A 17560-nucleotide genomic window follows, 5' to 3' on the forward strand; every position below is an offset into this window, starting at 1 on the left:
ATGAGAGCAGTTAGCATGTTGTGTGAAAGGGATATGCGAGCAGTTTGCATGCTATGTATCAGGGATATGAGAGTAGATAGGATGCTTTGTATCAAGGGATATGAGAGCTGTTAGTATGCAGTATATCAGGGATTTCAAGCTGTTAGTCTTCTGTGTTTCAGGGATATGAGATCAGTTAGCATGCTGTGTATCGCGGATAAGAGATCAGTTAGAATGCTGTGTATCACGGACATGATTGCAGTTAGTATGCTGTGCATCAGGGATATGAGAAAAGTTATCATGCTGTGTAAAAGCAATATGAGAGCAGATAACCTGCTGTGTATCAAGGATATGAGAGCAGTTAGCAAGCTGTGTATTGGGTATATGACTGCAGTTAGCTTGCTGTGTAACAGGGATATAAGAGCAGTGAGCATACTGTGTATCAGGGATATGAGAGCATTTAGTATGCTGTGAAAAAGGCATATGAGAGCAGTTAGCATGCTGTGTATCAAGGATATGAAAGCAGTTAGTATGCTGTGTATCAGGAATATGAGAGCAGTTAGCATGCTGTGCATCAGGGATATGAGAGCAATTAGCATGCTGTTTAAAAGGGATTTGAGAGCAGTTAGCATGCTGTGTATCATGGATATGAGGGCAGTTAATATACTGTGCATCAGGGATATGAGAGCAGTTAGCATTCTGTGTATCAGGTATATGAGAGCAGTTAGCATGCTGTTTATCTGGGATATGAGAGCAGTTACTATGTTGTGTATCAGGGATATAAGAGCAGTTAGGATGGTGTGTATCAGGGATATGAGAGGAGTTAGCCTGCTGTGTATCTGGGATATGAGAGCAGTTAGTATGGTGTGTATTAGGGAAATAAGAGCAGTTAGAATGGTGTGAATCAGGTATTTGAGAGCAGTCAGCATGCTGTGTATCAGGGATATGAGAAAAGTTAGCATGCTGTGTATCAGGGATGTAATGGCAGTAAGCGTGCTGTGCATCAGGGATATGAGAGCATTTAGTATGCTGTGAAAAAGGCATATGAGAGCAGTTAGCATGCTGTGTATCAAGGATATGAAAGCAGTTAGTATGCTGTGTATCAGGAATATGAGTGCAGTTAGCATGCTGTGCATCAGGGATATGAGAGCAATTAGCATGCTGTTTAAAAGGGATTTGAGAGCAGTTAGCATGCTGTGTATCAGGGACATGAGAGCAGTTAACATGCTGTGTGTCAGGGATATGAGAGCCGTTACTATGTTGGGTATCAGGGATATAAGAGCAGTTAAGATGGTGTGTATCAGGGATATGAGAGCAGTTAGCATACTGTGTATCAGGGATATGAGAGCAGTGAGCATGCTGTGTATCTAGCATATGAGAGCAGTTAGAACCCTGTGTATCAGGGATAAGAGACCAGTTATTATGCTGTGTATCAGGGATATGAGAGCAGTTAGCATGCTGTGTATCAGGGATATGATCGCTGTTAGCATGCTGTGTATCAGGGACATGAGAGCAGTTAACATGCTGTGTGTCAGGGATATGAGAGCCGTTAGCATGTTGTGTGAAAGGGATATGAGAGCAGTTTGCATGCTGTGTTTCAGGGATATGAGATTAGTTATGATGCTTTGTATTAAAGTATATGAGAGCTGTTAGTATGCTGTATATCACTGAAATTCAACTGTTAGTATGCTGAGTTTCAGGGATATGAAAGCAGTTATGATGCTGTGTATCATGGATATAAGAGCAGTTAGCATGCTGTGTATCAGTGATATGAGAGCAGTTAGCATGCTGTGTATCAGGGATATAAGAGCAATTAGCATGCTGTGTATCACGGATATAAGAGCAGTTAGCATGCTGTGTATCAGTGATATGAGAGCAGTTAGCCTAATGTATATCTCGGATATGAGAACTATTAGCATGCTGTGTGTCAGGGATATGAGAGCAGTTAGCATGTTGTGTGAAAGGTTTTTGAGAGCTGTTTGCATGCTGTGTATCAGAGATATGAGAGTAGTTAGCATGCTGTGCATCAGGGATATAAGAGCAGTTAGTGTGCTGTGTAAAAGGGATATGAGAGCAGTTAGTATGCTGTGTATCACGGATATGACTGCAGTTAGTATGCTGTGCATCAGGGATATGATAAAAGTTACCATGCTGTGTAAAAGCAATATGAGAGCAGTTTACCTGCTGTGTATCATGGATATGAGAGCAGTTAGCATGTTGTGTGAAAGGGATATGCGAGCAGTTTGCATGCTATGTATCAGGGATATGAGAGTAGATAGGATGCTTTGTATCAAGGGATATGAGAGCTGTTAGTATGCAGTATATCAGGGATTTCAAGCTGTTAGTCTTCTGTGTTTCAGGGATATGAGATCAGTTAGCATGCTGTGTATCGCGGATATGAGATCAGTTAGAATGCTGTGTATCACGGATATGATTGCAGTTAGTATGCTGTGCATCAGGGATATGAGAAAAGTTATCATGCTGTGTAAAAGCAATATGAGAGCAGATAACCTGCTGTGTATCATGGATATGAGAGCAGTTAGCAAGCTGTGTATTGGGTATATGACTGCAGTTAGCTTGCTGTGTAACAGGGATATAAGAGCAGTGAGCATACTGTGTATCAGGGATATGAGAGCATTTAGTATGCTGTGAAAAAGGCATATGAGAGCAGTTAGCATGCTGTGTATCGCGGATATGAGAGCAGTTAGCATGCTGTGTATCAGGGATATGAGCGCAGTGAGCATGCTGTGTATCTAGCATATGAGAGCAGTTAGAACCCTGTGTATCAGGGATAAGAGACCAGTTATTATGCTGTGTATCAGGGATATGAGAGCAGTTAGCATGCTGTGTATCAGGGATATGATCGCAGTTAGCATGCTGTGTATCAGGGACATGAGAGCAGTTAACATGCTGTGTGTCAGGGATATGAGAGCCGTTAGCATGTTGTGTGAAAGGGATATGAGAGCAGTTTGCATGCTGTGTTTCAGGGATATGAGATTAGTTATGATGCTTTGTATTAAAGTATATGAGAGCTGTTAGTATGCTGTATATCACTGAAATTCAACTGTTAGTATGCTGAGTTTCAGGGATATGAAAGCAGTTATGATGCTGTGTATCATGGATATAAGAGCAGTTAGCATGCTGTGTATCAGTGATATGAGAGCAGTTAGCATGCTGTGTATCAGGGATATAAGAGCAATTAGCATGCTGTGTATCACGGATATAAGAGCAGTTAGCATGCTGTGTATCAGTGATATGAGAGCAGTTAGCCTAATGTATATCTCGGATATGAGAACTATTAGCATGCTGTGTGTCAGGGATATGAGAGCAGTTAGCATGTTGTGTGAAAGGTTTTTGAGAGCTGTTTGCATGCTGTGTATCAGAGATATGAGAGTAGTTAGCATGCTGTGCATCAGGGATATAAGAGCAGTTAGTGTGCTGTGTAAAAGGGATATGAGAGCAGTTAGTATGCTGTGTATCACGGATATGACTGCAGTTAGTATGCTGTGCATCAGGGATATGATAAAAGTTACCATGCTGTGTAAAAGCAATATGAGAGCAGTTTACCTGCTGTGTATCATGGATATGAGAGCAGTTAGCATGTTGTGTGAAAGGGATATGCGAGCAGTTTGCATGCTATGTATCAGGGATATGAGAGTAGATAGGATGCTTTGTATCAAGGGATATGAGAGCTGTTAGTATGCAGTATATCAGGGATTTCAAGCTGTTAGTCTTCTGTGTTTCAGGGATATGAGATCAGTTAGCATGCTGTGTATCGCGGATATGAGATCAGTTAGAATGCTGTGTATCACGGATATGATTGCAGTTAGTATGCTGTGCATCAGGGATATGAGAAAAGTTATCATGCTGTGTAAAAGCAATATGAGAGCAGATAACCTGCTGTGTATCATGGATATGAGAGCAGTTAGCAAGCTGTGTATTGGGTATATGACTGCAGTTAGCTTGCTGTGTAACAGGGATATAAGAGCAGTGAGCATACTGTGTATCAGGGATATGAGAGCATTTAGTATGCTGTGAAAAAGGCATATGAGAGCAGTTAGCATGCTGTGTATCGCGGATATGAGAGCAGTTAGCATGCTGTGTATCAGGGATATGAGCGCAGTGAGCATGCTGTGTATCTAGCATATGAGAGCAGTTAGAACCCTGTGTATCAGGGATAAGAGACCAGTTATTATGCTGTGTATCAGGGATATGAGAGCAGTTAGCATGCTGTGTATCAGGGATATGATCGCAGTTAGCATGCTGTGTATCAGGGACATGAGAGCAGTTAACATGCTGTGTGTCAGGGATATGAGAGCCGTTAGCATGTTGTGTGAAAGGGATATGAGAGCAGTTTGCATGCTGTGTTTCAGGGATATGAGATTAGTTATGATGCTTTGTATTAAAGGATATGAGAGCTGTTAGTATGCTGTATATCACTGAAATTCAACTGTTAGTATGCTGTGTTTCAGGGATATGAAAGCAGTTATAATGCTGTGTATCATGGATATAAGAGCAGTTAGCATGCTGTGTATCAGGGATTTAAGAGCAATTAGCATGCTGTGTATCACGGATATAAGAGCAGTTAGCATGCTGTGTATCAGTGATATGAGAGCAGTTAGCCTAATGTGTATCTCGGACTTGAGAACTATTAGCATGCTGTTTGTCCGGGATATGAGAGCAGTTAGCATGTTGTGTGAAAGGTTTTTGAGAGCTGTTTGCATGCTGTGTATCAGAGATATGAGAGTAGTTAGCATGCTGTGCATCAGGGATATAAGAGCAGTTAGTGTGCTGTGTAAAAGGGATATGAGAGCAGTTAGTATGCTGTGTATCACGGATATGATTGCAGTTAGTATGCTGTGCATCAGGGATATGTAAAAGTTACCATGCTGTGTAAAAGCAATATGAGAGCAGTTTACCTGCTGTGTATCATGGATATGAGAGCAGTTAGCATGTTGTGTGAAAGGGATATGCGAGCAGTTTGCATGCTATGTATCAGGGATATGAGAGTAGATAGGATGCTTTGTATCAAGGGATATGAGAGCTGTTAGTATGCAGTATATCAGGGATTTCAAGCTGTTAGTCTTCTGTGTTTCAAGGATATGAGATCAGTTAGCATGCTGTGTATCGCGGATATGAGATCAGTTAGAATGCTGTGTATCACGGATATGATTGCAGTTAGTATGCTGTGCATCAGGGATATGAGAAAAGTTATCATGCTGTGTAAAAGCAATATGAGAGCAGATAACCTGCTGTGTATCATGGATATGAGAGCAGTTAGCAAGCTGTGTAATGGGTATATGACTGCAGTTAGCTTGCTGTGTAACAGGGATATAAGAGCAGTGAGCATACTGTGTATCAGGGATATGAGAGCATTTAGTATGCTGTGAAAAAGGCATATGAGAGAAGTTAGCATGCTGTGTATCAAGGATATGAAAGCAGTTAGTATGCTGTGTATCAGGAATATGAGAGCAGTTAGCATGCTGTGCATCAGGGATATGAGAGCAATTAGCATGCTGTTTAAAAGGGATTTGAGAGCAGTTAGCATGCTGTGTATCATGGATATGAGGGCAGTTAATATGCTGTGCATCAGGGATATGAGAGCAGTTAGCATTCTGTGTATCAGGTATATGAGAGCAGTTAGCATGCTGTTTATCTGGGATATGAGAGCAGTTACTATGTTGTGTATCAGGGATATAAGAGCAGTTAGGATGGTGTGTATCAGGGATATGAGAGGAGTTAGCCTGCTGTGTATCTGGGATATGAGAGTAGTTAGTGTGGTGTGTATTAGGGAAATAAGAGCAGTTAGAATGGTGTGAATCAGGTATTTGAGAGCAGTCAGCATGATGTGTATCAGGGATATGAGAAAAGTTAGCATGCTGTGTATCAGGGATGCAACGGCAGTAAGCGTGCTGTGCATCAGGGATATGAGAGCATTTAGTATGCTGTGAAACAGGCATATGAGAGCAGTTAGCATGCTGTGTATCAAAGATATGAAAGCAGTTAGTATGCTTTGTATCAGGAATATGAGTGCAGTTAGCATGCTGTGCATCAGGGATATGAGAGCAATTAGCATGCTGTTTAAAAGGGATTTGAGAGCAGTTAGCATGCTGTGTATGATGGATATGAGGGCAGTTAATATGCTGTGCATCAGGGATATGAGAGCAGTTAGCATTCTGTGTATCAGGTATATGAGAGCAGTTAGCATGCTGTTTATCTGGGATATGAGAGCAGTTACTATGCTGTGTATCAGGGATATAAGAGCAGTTAGGATGGTGTGTATCAGGGATATGAGAGGAGTTAGCCTGCTGTGTATCAGGGATATGAGAGCAGTTATTATGCTGTGTATTAGGGATATAAGAGCAGTTAGAATGGTGTGTATCAGGTATATGAGAGCAGTCAGCATGCTGTGTATCAAGGATATGAGAGCAGTTAGTATGCTTTGTTTCACGGATTTGAGTGCAGTTAGTATGCTCTGCATCAGGGATATGAGAAAAGTTACCATGCTGTCTAAAAGCAATATGAGAGCAGTTAACCTGCTGTGTATCATGGATATGAAAGCAGTTAGCATGCTGTGTATCGGGTATATGAGAGCAGTAAGCATGCTGTGTAACAGGGATATAAGAGCAGTTAGCATAATGTGTATCAGCGATATGAGAGCAGTTGGTATGCTGTGAAAAAGGGATATGAGAGCAGTTAGCATGCTGTGTAAAAGGGATATGAGTGCAGTTAGCATGCTTTGAATCAGGGATAAAAGAGCAGTTAGGGTGCTGTGTATCAGGGTTATGAGAGGAGTTAGCAGGCTGTGTATCAAGGATATGAAAGCAGTTAGTATGCTGTGTATCAGGAATATGAGTGCAGTTAGCATGCTGTGCATCAGGGATATGAGAGCAATTAGCATGCTGTTTAAAAGGGATTTGAGAGCAGTTAGCATGCTGTGTATCATGGATATGAGGGCAGTTAATATGCTGTGCATCAGGGATTTGAGAGCAGTTAGCATTCTGTGTATCGGGTATAGGAGAGCAGATAGCATGCTGTTTAACTGGGATATGAGAGCAGTTAGTATGCTGTGTATCAGGGATATAAGAGCAGTTAGGATGGTGTGTATCAGGGATATGAGAGGAGATACCCGGCTGTGTATCTGGGATAGGAGAGCAGTTAGTATGCTGTGTATTAGGGATATAGGAGCAGTTAGGATGGTATGTATCAGGTATGTGAGAGCAGTCAGCATGCTGTGTATCAGGGATATGAGAGCAGTTAGCATGCTGTGTATCAGGGATATGAGAGCAGTTAGTATGCTGTGTACAAGGGATATGAGAGCTGTTAGAATGCTGTGTAAAAGTGATAAGAGAGCAGTTAGCATGCTGTGTAGAAGGGATATGAGAGCTGTTAGTATGCTGTGTAAAAGGGATATGAGTGCAGTTTGCCTGATGTGTATCAGGAATATGAGAACAGTTAGCATGCTGTGTGTCAGGGATATGAGAGCATTTAGCATGTTGTGTGAAAGGGATATGAGAGCAGTTTGCATGCTGTGCATCAGGGATATGAGTGCAGTTAGCATGCTTTGTCACAAGGGATACGAGAGCTGTTAGTATGCTGTGTATCAGGGAAATTCAAGCTGTTAATATGCTATGTTTCAGGGATTTAAGAGCAGTTAGCATGCTGTGTATCGCGGATATGAGAGCAGTTAGCATGCTGTGTATCAGGGATATAAGAGTAGTTAGCATGCTGTATATCAGTGATATGCGAGCAGTTAGCATGCTGTGTAAAAGGGATATGAAACCAGTTAATATGCTGTGTATCACGGATATGAGTGTAGTTAGCATGCTGTGTATCAGCGATATCAGTGCAGTTAGTATGCTGTGTATCACGGATATGAGTGCAGTTAGTACGCTGTGCATCAGGGATATTAGAAAAGTTACCAAGTAAAAGCAAGATGAGAGCAGTTAACCTGCTGTGTATCATGGATATGAGCGCAGATAGCATGCTGTGAATCAGGGATATAAGAGCAGTAAGCGTGCTGTGCATCAGGGATATGGGAGCAGTTAGCATTCTGTGTATCACGGATATGATTGCAGTTACTATGGTGTGCATCAGGGATATGAGAAAAGTACCCATGCTCTGTAAAAGGCATAAGACAGAATATACCATGTTGTGTATCATGGATATGATAGCAGCTACTATGCTGTGTATCAGGGATATGAGAGCAGTTAGCATGCTGTGTATCAGAGATATGAGTGCAGTTAGCATGCTGTGTATCAGGGTTTTGAGAGACGTTAGCATGCTGTGTGAAAGGGATTTTAGAGTAGTAATAATGCTGTGCATCAGGGATATGAGAGCAGTTAGCATGCTGTGTAAAAGGGATTTGAGAGCAGTTAACATGCTATGTATCATGGATATGAGGGCAGTTAATATGCTGTGCATCAGGGATATGAGAGAAGTTTGCATTCTGTGTATCGAGTATATGAGAGCAGATAAAATGCTGTGTTTTGGGTAAATGAGAGCACTTGGCATGCTGTGCATCTGGGATATGAGAGCAGTTACTATCCTGTGTATCACGGAAATAAGAGCAGTTAGGATGGTGTGTATCAGGGATATGAGAGGAGTTGGCATGCTGTGCATCTGGGATATGAGACCCGTTAGTATGCTGTGTATAAGGGATATAAGAGCAGTTAGGATGGTGTGTATCAGTTATATGAGAGCAGTTATCATCCTGTGTATCTGGGATATGAGAGCAGTTAGCATGCTGTGTATCAGGGATATGAGAGAAGTTAGTATGCTGTGTACAAGGGATAAGAGAGCTGTTAGCATGCTGTGTAAAAGTGATATGAGAGCAGTTAGCATGCTGTGTATCAGGGATATGAGAGCACTAAGCGTGCTGTTCATCAGGGATATGAGAGCAGTTAGCTTGTTGTGTGAAAGGGATATCAGAGCAGTTGGCATGTTGTGTATCAGGGATATGAGAGAAGAGAGAATGCTTTGTTTCAAGGGATATGAGAGCTTTTCATATGCTGTATATCAGGGAAATTCAAGCTGTTAGTATGATGTGTTTCAGTGATATGAGTGCAGTTAGCATGCTGTGTATCAGTAATATGAGAGCAGTTAGCATGCTGTGTATCAGGGACATGAGAGCAGTGAGTATGCGGTGTACAAGGGATATGAGAGCTGTTAGCATGCTGTGTAAAAGTGATATGAGAGCAGTTAGCATGCTGTGTATCAGTGATGTGAGAGCAGTTAGCATGCTGTGTATCAGGGACATTAGAGCATTTAACATGTTGTGTTTCAGGGATAAAAAAGCCGTTATCATGTTGTGTGGAGGGGATATGCGAGCAGTTTGCATGCTGTGTATCAGGGATATGACATTAATTGGGATGCTTTTTATCAAGGGATATGAGAGCTGTTAGTATGCTGTGTTTCAGGGATATGAGAGCAGTTAGCATGCTGTGTATCACGGATATGAGAGCAGTTAGCATGCTGTGTATCAGGGATATAAGAGCAGTGGGCATGCTTTGTATCAGGGATATAAGAGCAGTTAGCATGCTGTGTATCAGTGATATGAGAGCAGAAAGCCTGATGAGTATCAGGGATAAGAGAACTATTAGCATGCTGTGTGTCAGGGATATGAGAGCAGTTAGCATGTTGTGTGAAAGGTTTTTGAGAGCAGTTTGCATGCTGTGTATCAGGGATATGAGAGTAGTTAGCATGCTTTGTATCAAGGGATATGAGAGCTGTTAGTATGCTGTATATCAGGGAAATTCAAGCTGTTACTATGCTGTGTTTCAGGGATTTGAGAGCAGTTACCATGCTGTGTATCGCGGATATGAGAGCAGTTAGCATGCTGTGTATCAGGGAAATAAGAGCAGTTAGCATGCTGTGTATCAGTGATATAAGAGCATTTAGCATGCTGTGTAAAAGGGACATGAGACCAGTTAATATGCTGTGTAAACTGGATATGAGAGTAGTTAGCATGCTGTGCATCAGGAATATAAGAGCAGTGAGTCTGCTGTGTATCAGGGATATGAAAGCAGTTATTATGCTGTGCAAAAGGGATATGAGATCAGTTAGCATGCTGTGTATCACGGATATGAGAGCTGTTAGCATGCTGTGTATCAAGGATATGAGAGCAGTAAGTATGCTGTGTATCACGGATATGAGTGCAGTTAGTATGCTGTGCATCAGGGATATGAGAAAAGTTACCATGCTGTGTAAAAGCAATATGAGAGCAGTTAAACTGCTGTGTACCATGGATATGAGAGCAGTTAGCATGCTGTGTATCAAGTATATGAGAGCAGTTAGCATGCTGTGTAACAGGGATATAAGAGCAGTGAGCATACTGTATATCAGGGATATGAGAGCAGTTGGTATGCTGTGGAAAAGGGATATGAGTGCAGTTAACATGCTGCGCTTCAGGGATAAAAGAGCAGTTAGTGTGCTGTGTATCAGGGATATGAGAGGAGTTAGCATGCTGTGTATCAAGGATATGAAAGCAGTTAGTATGCTGTGTATCAGGAATATGAGTGCAGTTAGCATGCTGTGCATCAGGGATATGAGAGTAGTTAGCATGCTGTATATCAGTGATATGCGAGCAGTTAGCATGCTGTGTAAAAGGGATATGAAACCAGTTAATATGCTGTGTATCACGGATATGAGAGCAGTTAGCATGCTGTGTATCAGGGATATGAGAGCAGTTAGTATGCTGTGTATCACGGATATGAGTGCAGTTAGTACGCTGTGCATCAGGGATATTAGAAATGTTACCATGCTGTGTAAAAGCAATATAAGAGCAGTTAACTTGCTGTGTATCATGGATATGAGAGCAGATAGCATGCTGTGAATCATGGATATAAGAGCAGTAAGCGTGCTGTACATCATGGATATGGGAGCAGTTAGCATTCTGTGTATCACGGATATGATTGCAGTTGCTATGGTGTGCATCAGGGATATGAGAAAAGTACCCATGCTCTGTAAAAAGCATATGACAGAATATACCATGTTGCGTATCATGGATATGATAGCAGCTACTATGCTGTGTATCAGGGATATGAGAGCAGTTATCATGCTGTGTATCAGAGATATGAGAGCAGTTAGCATGCTGTGTATCAGGGTTAAAAGAGCCGTTAGCATGCTGTGTATCAGGGACATGAGAGTAGTTAACATGCTGTGTGTCAGGGATATGAAAGCTGTTATCATGTTCTGTGAAAGGGATATGCGAGCAGTTTGCATGCTGTGTATCATTAATATGACATTAGTTTGGATGCTTTTTATCAAGGCATATGAGAGCTGTTAGTATGCTGTATATCAGGGAAATTCAAGCTGTTAGTATGCTGTGTTTCAGGGATATGAGAGCAGTTAGCCTGATGTGTATCAGGGATATGAGAACTATTAGCATGCTGTGTGTCAGGGATATAAGAGCAGTTAGAATGTTGTATGAAATGTTTTTGAAAGCAGTTTGCATGTTGTGTATCAGGGATATGAGAGTAGTTAGCATGCTGGGCATCAAGGGATATAAGAGCAGTTAGTGTGCTTTGTATCAGGGATATGAGAGCAGTTATTATGCTGTGTAAAAGGTATATGAGATCAGTTAGCATGCTGTGTATCACGGATATGCGAGCAGTTAGCATGCTGTGTATCAAGGATATGAGAGTAGTTAGTATGCTGTGTTTCACGGATTTGAGTGCAGTTAGTATGCTGTGCATCAGGGATAAGAGAAAAGTTACCATGCTGTGTAAAAGCAATATGAGAGCAGTTAACCTGCTGTGTATCATGGATATGAGAGCAGTTAGCATGCTGTTTATCGGGTATATGAGAGCAGTTAGCATGCTGTGTAACAGGGATATAAGAGCAGTGAGCATACTGTGTGTCAATGATAAGAGAGCAGTTGGTATGCTGTGAAAAAGAGATATGAGAGCAGTTAGCATGCTGTGTAAAAGGGATATGAGTGCAGTTAGCATGCTGTGAATCAGGGATAAAAGAGCAGTTAGTGTGCTGTGTATCAGGGATATGAGAGGAGTAAGCATGCTTTGTATCAAGGATATGAAAGCAGTTAGTATGCTGTGCATCAGGGATATGAGAAAAGTTACCATGCTGTGTAAAAGCAATATGAGAGCAGTTAACCTGCTGTGTACCATGGATATGAGAGCAGTTAGCATGCTGTGTATCAGGTATATGAGAGCAGTTAGCATGCTGTGTAACAGGGATATAAGAGCAGTGAGCATACTGTATATCAGGGATACGAGAGCAGTTGGTATACTGTGCAAAAGGGATATGAGAGCAGTTAGCATGCTGTGTAAAAGGGATATGAGTGCAGTTAACATGCTGCGCTTCAGGGATAAAAGAGCAGTTAGTGTGCTGTGTATCAGGGATATGAGAGGAGTTAGCATGCTGTGTATCAAGGATATGAAAGCAGTAAGTATGCTGTGTATCAGGAATATGAGTGCAGGTAGCATGCTGTGCATCAGGGATATGAGAGTAGTTAGCATGCTGTATATCAGTGATATGCGAGCAGTTAGCATGCTGTGTAAAAGGGATATGAAACCAGTTAATATGCTGTGTATCACGGATATGAGAGTAGTTAGCATGCTGTGTATCAGGGATATGAGAGCAGTTAGTATGCTGTGTATCACGGATATGAGTGCAGTTAGTACGCTGTGCATCAGGGATATTAGAAAAGTTACCATGCTGTGTAAAAGCAATATGAGAGCAGTTCACCTGCTGTGTATCATTGATATGAGAGTAGATAGCATGCTGTGAATCATGGATATAAGAGCAGTAAGCATGCTGTACATCATGGATATGGGAGCAGTTAGCATTCTGTGTATCACGGATATGATTGCAGTTGCTATGGTGTGCATCAGGGATATGAGTAAAGTACCCATGCTCTGTTAAAGGCATATGACAGAATATACCATGTTGTGTATCATGGATATGATAGCAGCTACTATGCTGTGTATCAGGGATATGAGAGCAGTTAGCATGCTGTGTATCAGAGATATGAGAGCAGTTAGCATGCTGTGTATCAGGGTTAAAAGAGCCGTTAGCATGCTGTGTATCAGGGACATGAGATTAGTTAACATGCTGTGTGTCAGGGATATGAAAGCTGTTATCATGTTCTGTGAAAGGGATATGCGAGCAGTTTGCATGCTGTGTATCATGGATATGACATTAGTTTGGATGCTTTTTATCAAGGCATATGAGAGCTGTTAGTATGCTGTATATCAGGGAAATTCAAGCTGTTAGTATGCTGTGTTTCAGGGATATGAGAGCAGTTAGCATGCTGTGTATCAGGGATATGAGAACTATTAGCATGCTGTGTGTCAGGGATATAAGAGCAGTTAGAATGTTGTATGAAATGTTTTTGAAAGCAGTTTGCATGTTGTGTATCAGGGATATGAGAGTAGTTAGCATGCTGGGCATCAGGGATATAAGACCAGTTAGTGTGCTGCGTATCAGGGATATGAGAGCAGTTATTATGCTGTGTTAAAGGGATATGAGATCAGTTAGCATGCTGTGTATCACGGATATGCGAGCAGTTAGCATGCTGTGTATCAAGGATATGAGAGTAGTTAGTATGCTGTGTTTCACGGATTTGAGTGCAGTTAGTATGCTGTGCATCAGGGATATGAGAAAAGTTACCATGCTGTGTAAAAGCAATATGAGAGCAGTTAACCTGCTGTGTATCATGGATATGAGAGCAGTTAGCATGCTGTGTATCGGGTGTATGAGAGCAGTTAGCATGCTGTGTAACAGGGATATAAGAGCAGTGAGCATACTGTGTATCAATGATAAGAGAGCAGTTGGTATGCTGTGAAAAAGAGATATGAGCGCAGTTAGCATGCTGTGTAAAAGGGATATGAGTGCAGTTAGCATGCTGTGAATCAGGGATAAAAGAGCAGTTAGTGTGCTGTGTATCAGGGATATGAGAGGAGTTAGCATGCTTTGTATAAAGGATATGAAAGCAGTTAGTATGCTGTGTATCGGGAATATGATTGCAGTTAGCAAGCTGTGTATCATGGATATGAAGGCAGTTTATATGTTGTGCATCAGGGTTATGAGAAGAGTTAGCATTCTGTGTATCGGGTATAGGAGAGCAGTTAGCATGCTGTTTATCTGGGATATGAGAGCGGTTAGTATGCTGTGTTTCAGGGATATAAGAGCAGTTAGGATGGTGTGTATCAGGGATATGAGAGGAGATAACCTGCTGTGTATCTGGGATAGGAGAGCAGTTAGTATGCAGAGTATTAGGGATATAAGAGCAGTTAGGATGGTGTGTATCAGGTATATGAGAGCAGTCACATGCTGTGTATGAGGGATATGAGAACTGTTAGCATGCTGTGTAAAAGGGATTTGAGAGCAGTTAGCATGCTATGTATCATGGATATGAGGGCAGTTAATATGCTGTGCATCAGGGATATGAGAGAAGTTTGCATTCTGTGTATCGAGTATATGAGAGCAGTTAAAATGCTGTGTTTTGGGTAAATGAGAGCACTTGGCATGCTGTGCATCTGGGATATGAGAGCAGTTACTATTCTGTGTATCAGGGAAATAACAGCAGTTAGGATGGTGTGTATCAGGTATATGAGAGCAGTTAGCATGCTGTGTAACAGGGATATAAGAGCAGTGAGCATACTGTATATCAGGGATATGAGAGCAGTTGGTATGCTGTGAAAAAGTGATATGAGAGCAGTTAGCATGCTGTGTCAAAGGGATATGAGTGCAGTTAACATGCTGTGCATCAGGGGTAAAAGAGCAGTTAAAGTGCTATGTATCAGGGATATGAGAGGAGTTAGCATGCTGTATATCAAGGATATGAAAGCAGTTAGTATGCTGTGTATCAGGAATATGAGTGCAGTTAGCATGCTGTGCATCAGGAATATGAGAGCAATTAGCATGCTGTGTAAAAGGGATTTGAGAGCAGTTAGCATGCTGTGTATCATGGATATGAGGGCAGTTAGTATGCTGTGCATCAGGGATATGAGAAAAGTTAGCATGCTGTGTAAAAGCAATATGAGAGCCATTAACCTGCTCTGTATCATGGATGTGAGAGCAGTTAGCATGCTGTGTATTGGGTATATGAGAGCAGTTAGCATGCTGTGACAAAGGGATATGAGTGCAGTTAGCATGCTGTGCATTAGGGATAATAGAGCAGTTAGTGTGCTGTGTATCAGGGATATGAGATTAGTTAGCATGCTGTTTATCAAGGATATGAAAGCAGTTAGTATGCTGTGTATCAGGAATATGACTGCAGTTAGCATGCTGTGCATCAGGGAGATGAGAGCAATTAGCATGCTGTGTAAAAGGGATTTGAGAGCAGTTAGCATGCTGTGTATCATGGATATGAGGGCAGTTAATATGCTGTGCATCAGGGATATGAGAGCAGTTAGCATTCTGTGTATCGGGTATATGAGAGCAGTTATCATTCTGTGTCTCTCGGATATGAGAGCAGTTACTATGCTGTGTATCAGGGATATAAGAGCAGTTAGGATGGTGTGTATTAGGGATATGAGAGGAGTTAGCCTGCTGTGTATCTGGTATATGAGAACAGTTAGTATGCTGTGTATTAGGGATATAAAAGCAGTTAGGAAGGTGTGTATCAGCTTTATGAGAGCAGTTAGTATGCTGTGTACAAGGGATATGAGAGCTGTTAGCATGCTGTGTAAAAGTGTTATGAGAGCAGTGAGCATGCTGTCTATCAGGGATGTAAGAGCAGTAAGCGTGCTCTGCATCAGGTATATGAGAGCAGTTAGCCTGATGTGTATCTGCAATATGAGAACAGTTAGCATGCTGTGTGTCAGGGATATGAGAGCATTTAGCATGTTGTGTGAAAGGGATATGAGAGCAGTTTGCATGCTGTGTATCAGGGATATGAGAGTAATTAGCATGCTTTGCATGAAGGGATATGAGAGCTGTTAGTATGCAATACATAACGGAAATTCAAGCTGTTAGTATGCTGTGTTTCAGGGATATGAGAGCAGTTAGTATGCTGTGCATCACGGATATGATTGCAGTAAGTATGCTGTGCATCAGATATATGAGAAAAGTGCCCATGCTGTGTAAAAGGCATCTGACAGAAAATACCATGCTGTGTATCATGGATATGATAGCAATTACTATGATGTGTATCAGGGATATAAGTGCAGTAAGCATGCTGTGCATTAGGGATATGAGAGCTGTTAGCCTGATGTGTGTCAGGAATATGAGAGCAGTTAGCATGCTGTGTATCGCGGATATGAGAGCTGTTAGCATGTGGTGTATCAGGGATATGAGAGAAGTTAGCATGCTGTGTATCAGGGACATGAGAGCAGTTAGTATGCCGTGTATAAGGGATATGAGAGCTGTTAGCATGCTGTGTAAAAGTGATATGAGAGCAGTTAGCATGCTGTGTATCAGGGATATGATCGCAGTTAGCATGCTGTATATCAGGGACATGAGAGCAGTTAACAGGCTGTGTAACAGGCATATGAGAGCAGTTAGCATTTTGTGTGAAAGGGATATGACAGCAGTTTGCATGGTGTGTATCAGGGATATGAGATTAGTTAGGAAGCTTTGTATCAAGGGATATGAGAGCTGTTAGTATGCTGTATATCAGGGAAATTCAAGCTGTTATAATGCTGTATTTCAGGGATATGAGAGCAGTTAGAATGCTGTGTATCACGGATATGAGAGCAGTTAGCATGCTGTGTATCAGGGATATAAGAGCAATTAGCATGCTGTTTATCACGGATATAAGAGCAGTTAGCATGCTGTGTATCAGTGATATTAGAGCAGTTAGCCTGATGTGTATCAGGGATATGAGAACTATTAGCATGCTGTGTGTCAGGGATATGAGAGCAGTTAGCATGTTGTGTCAAAGGTTTTTGAGAGCAGTTTGCATGCTGTGTATCAGGGATATGAGAGTAGTTAGCATGCTGTGCATCAGGGCTATAAGAGCAGTTAGTGTGCTGTGTATCAAGGATTTGAGAGCTGTTATTATGCTGTGTATCACAGATATGAGAGCAGTTAGTATGCTGTGCATCAGGGATATGAGAAAAGTTACCATGCTGTGTAAAAGCAAAATGAGAGCAGTTAACCTGCTGTGTATCATGGATATGAGAGCAGTTAGCATGCTGTGTATCGGGTATATGAGAGTTTTTGCATGCTGTGTATCAGAGATATGAGAGTAGTTAGGATGCGTTGTATCAAGGGATATGAGAGCTGTTAGTATGCTGTATATCAGGGATTTCAATCAGTTAGTATTCTGTGTTTCAGGGATATGAGAGCGGTTAGCATGCTGTGTATCGCGGATATGAGTGCAGGTAGTATGCTGTGCATCACGGATATGAGTAAATTTATCATGCTGTGAAAAAGCAATATGAGAGCAGTTAACCTGCTGTGTATCACGGATATGAGAGCAGTTAGCATGCTGTGTATCGGGTATATGAGAGCAGTTCGCATGCTGTGTAACAGGGATATAAGAGCAGTGAGCATACTGTGTATCAGTGATATGAGAGCAGTTGGTATGCTGTGAAAAAGGGATATGAAAGCAGTTAGCATGCTGTGTATCAAGGACATGAAAGCAGTTAGAATGCTGTGTATCAGGAATATG

The sequence above is a fragment of the Carcharodon carcharias genome, chromosome 5 (genome assembly GCF_017639515.1).
Source record: "Carcharodon carcharias isolate sCarCar2 chromosome 5, sCarCar2.pri, whole genome shotgun sequence".
Classification (NCBI taxonomy): Eukaryota; Metazoa; Chordata; class Chondrichthyes; order Lamniformes; family Lamnidae; genus Carcharodon; species Carcharodon carcharias.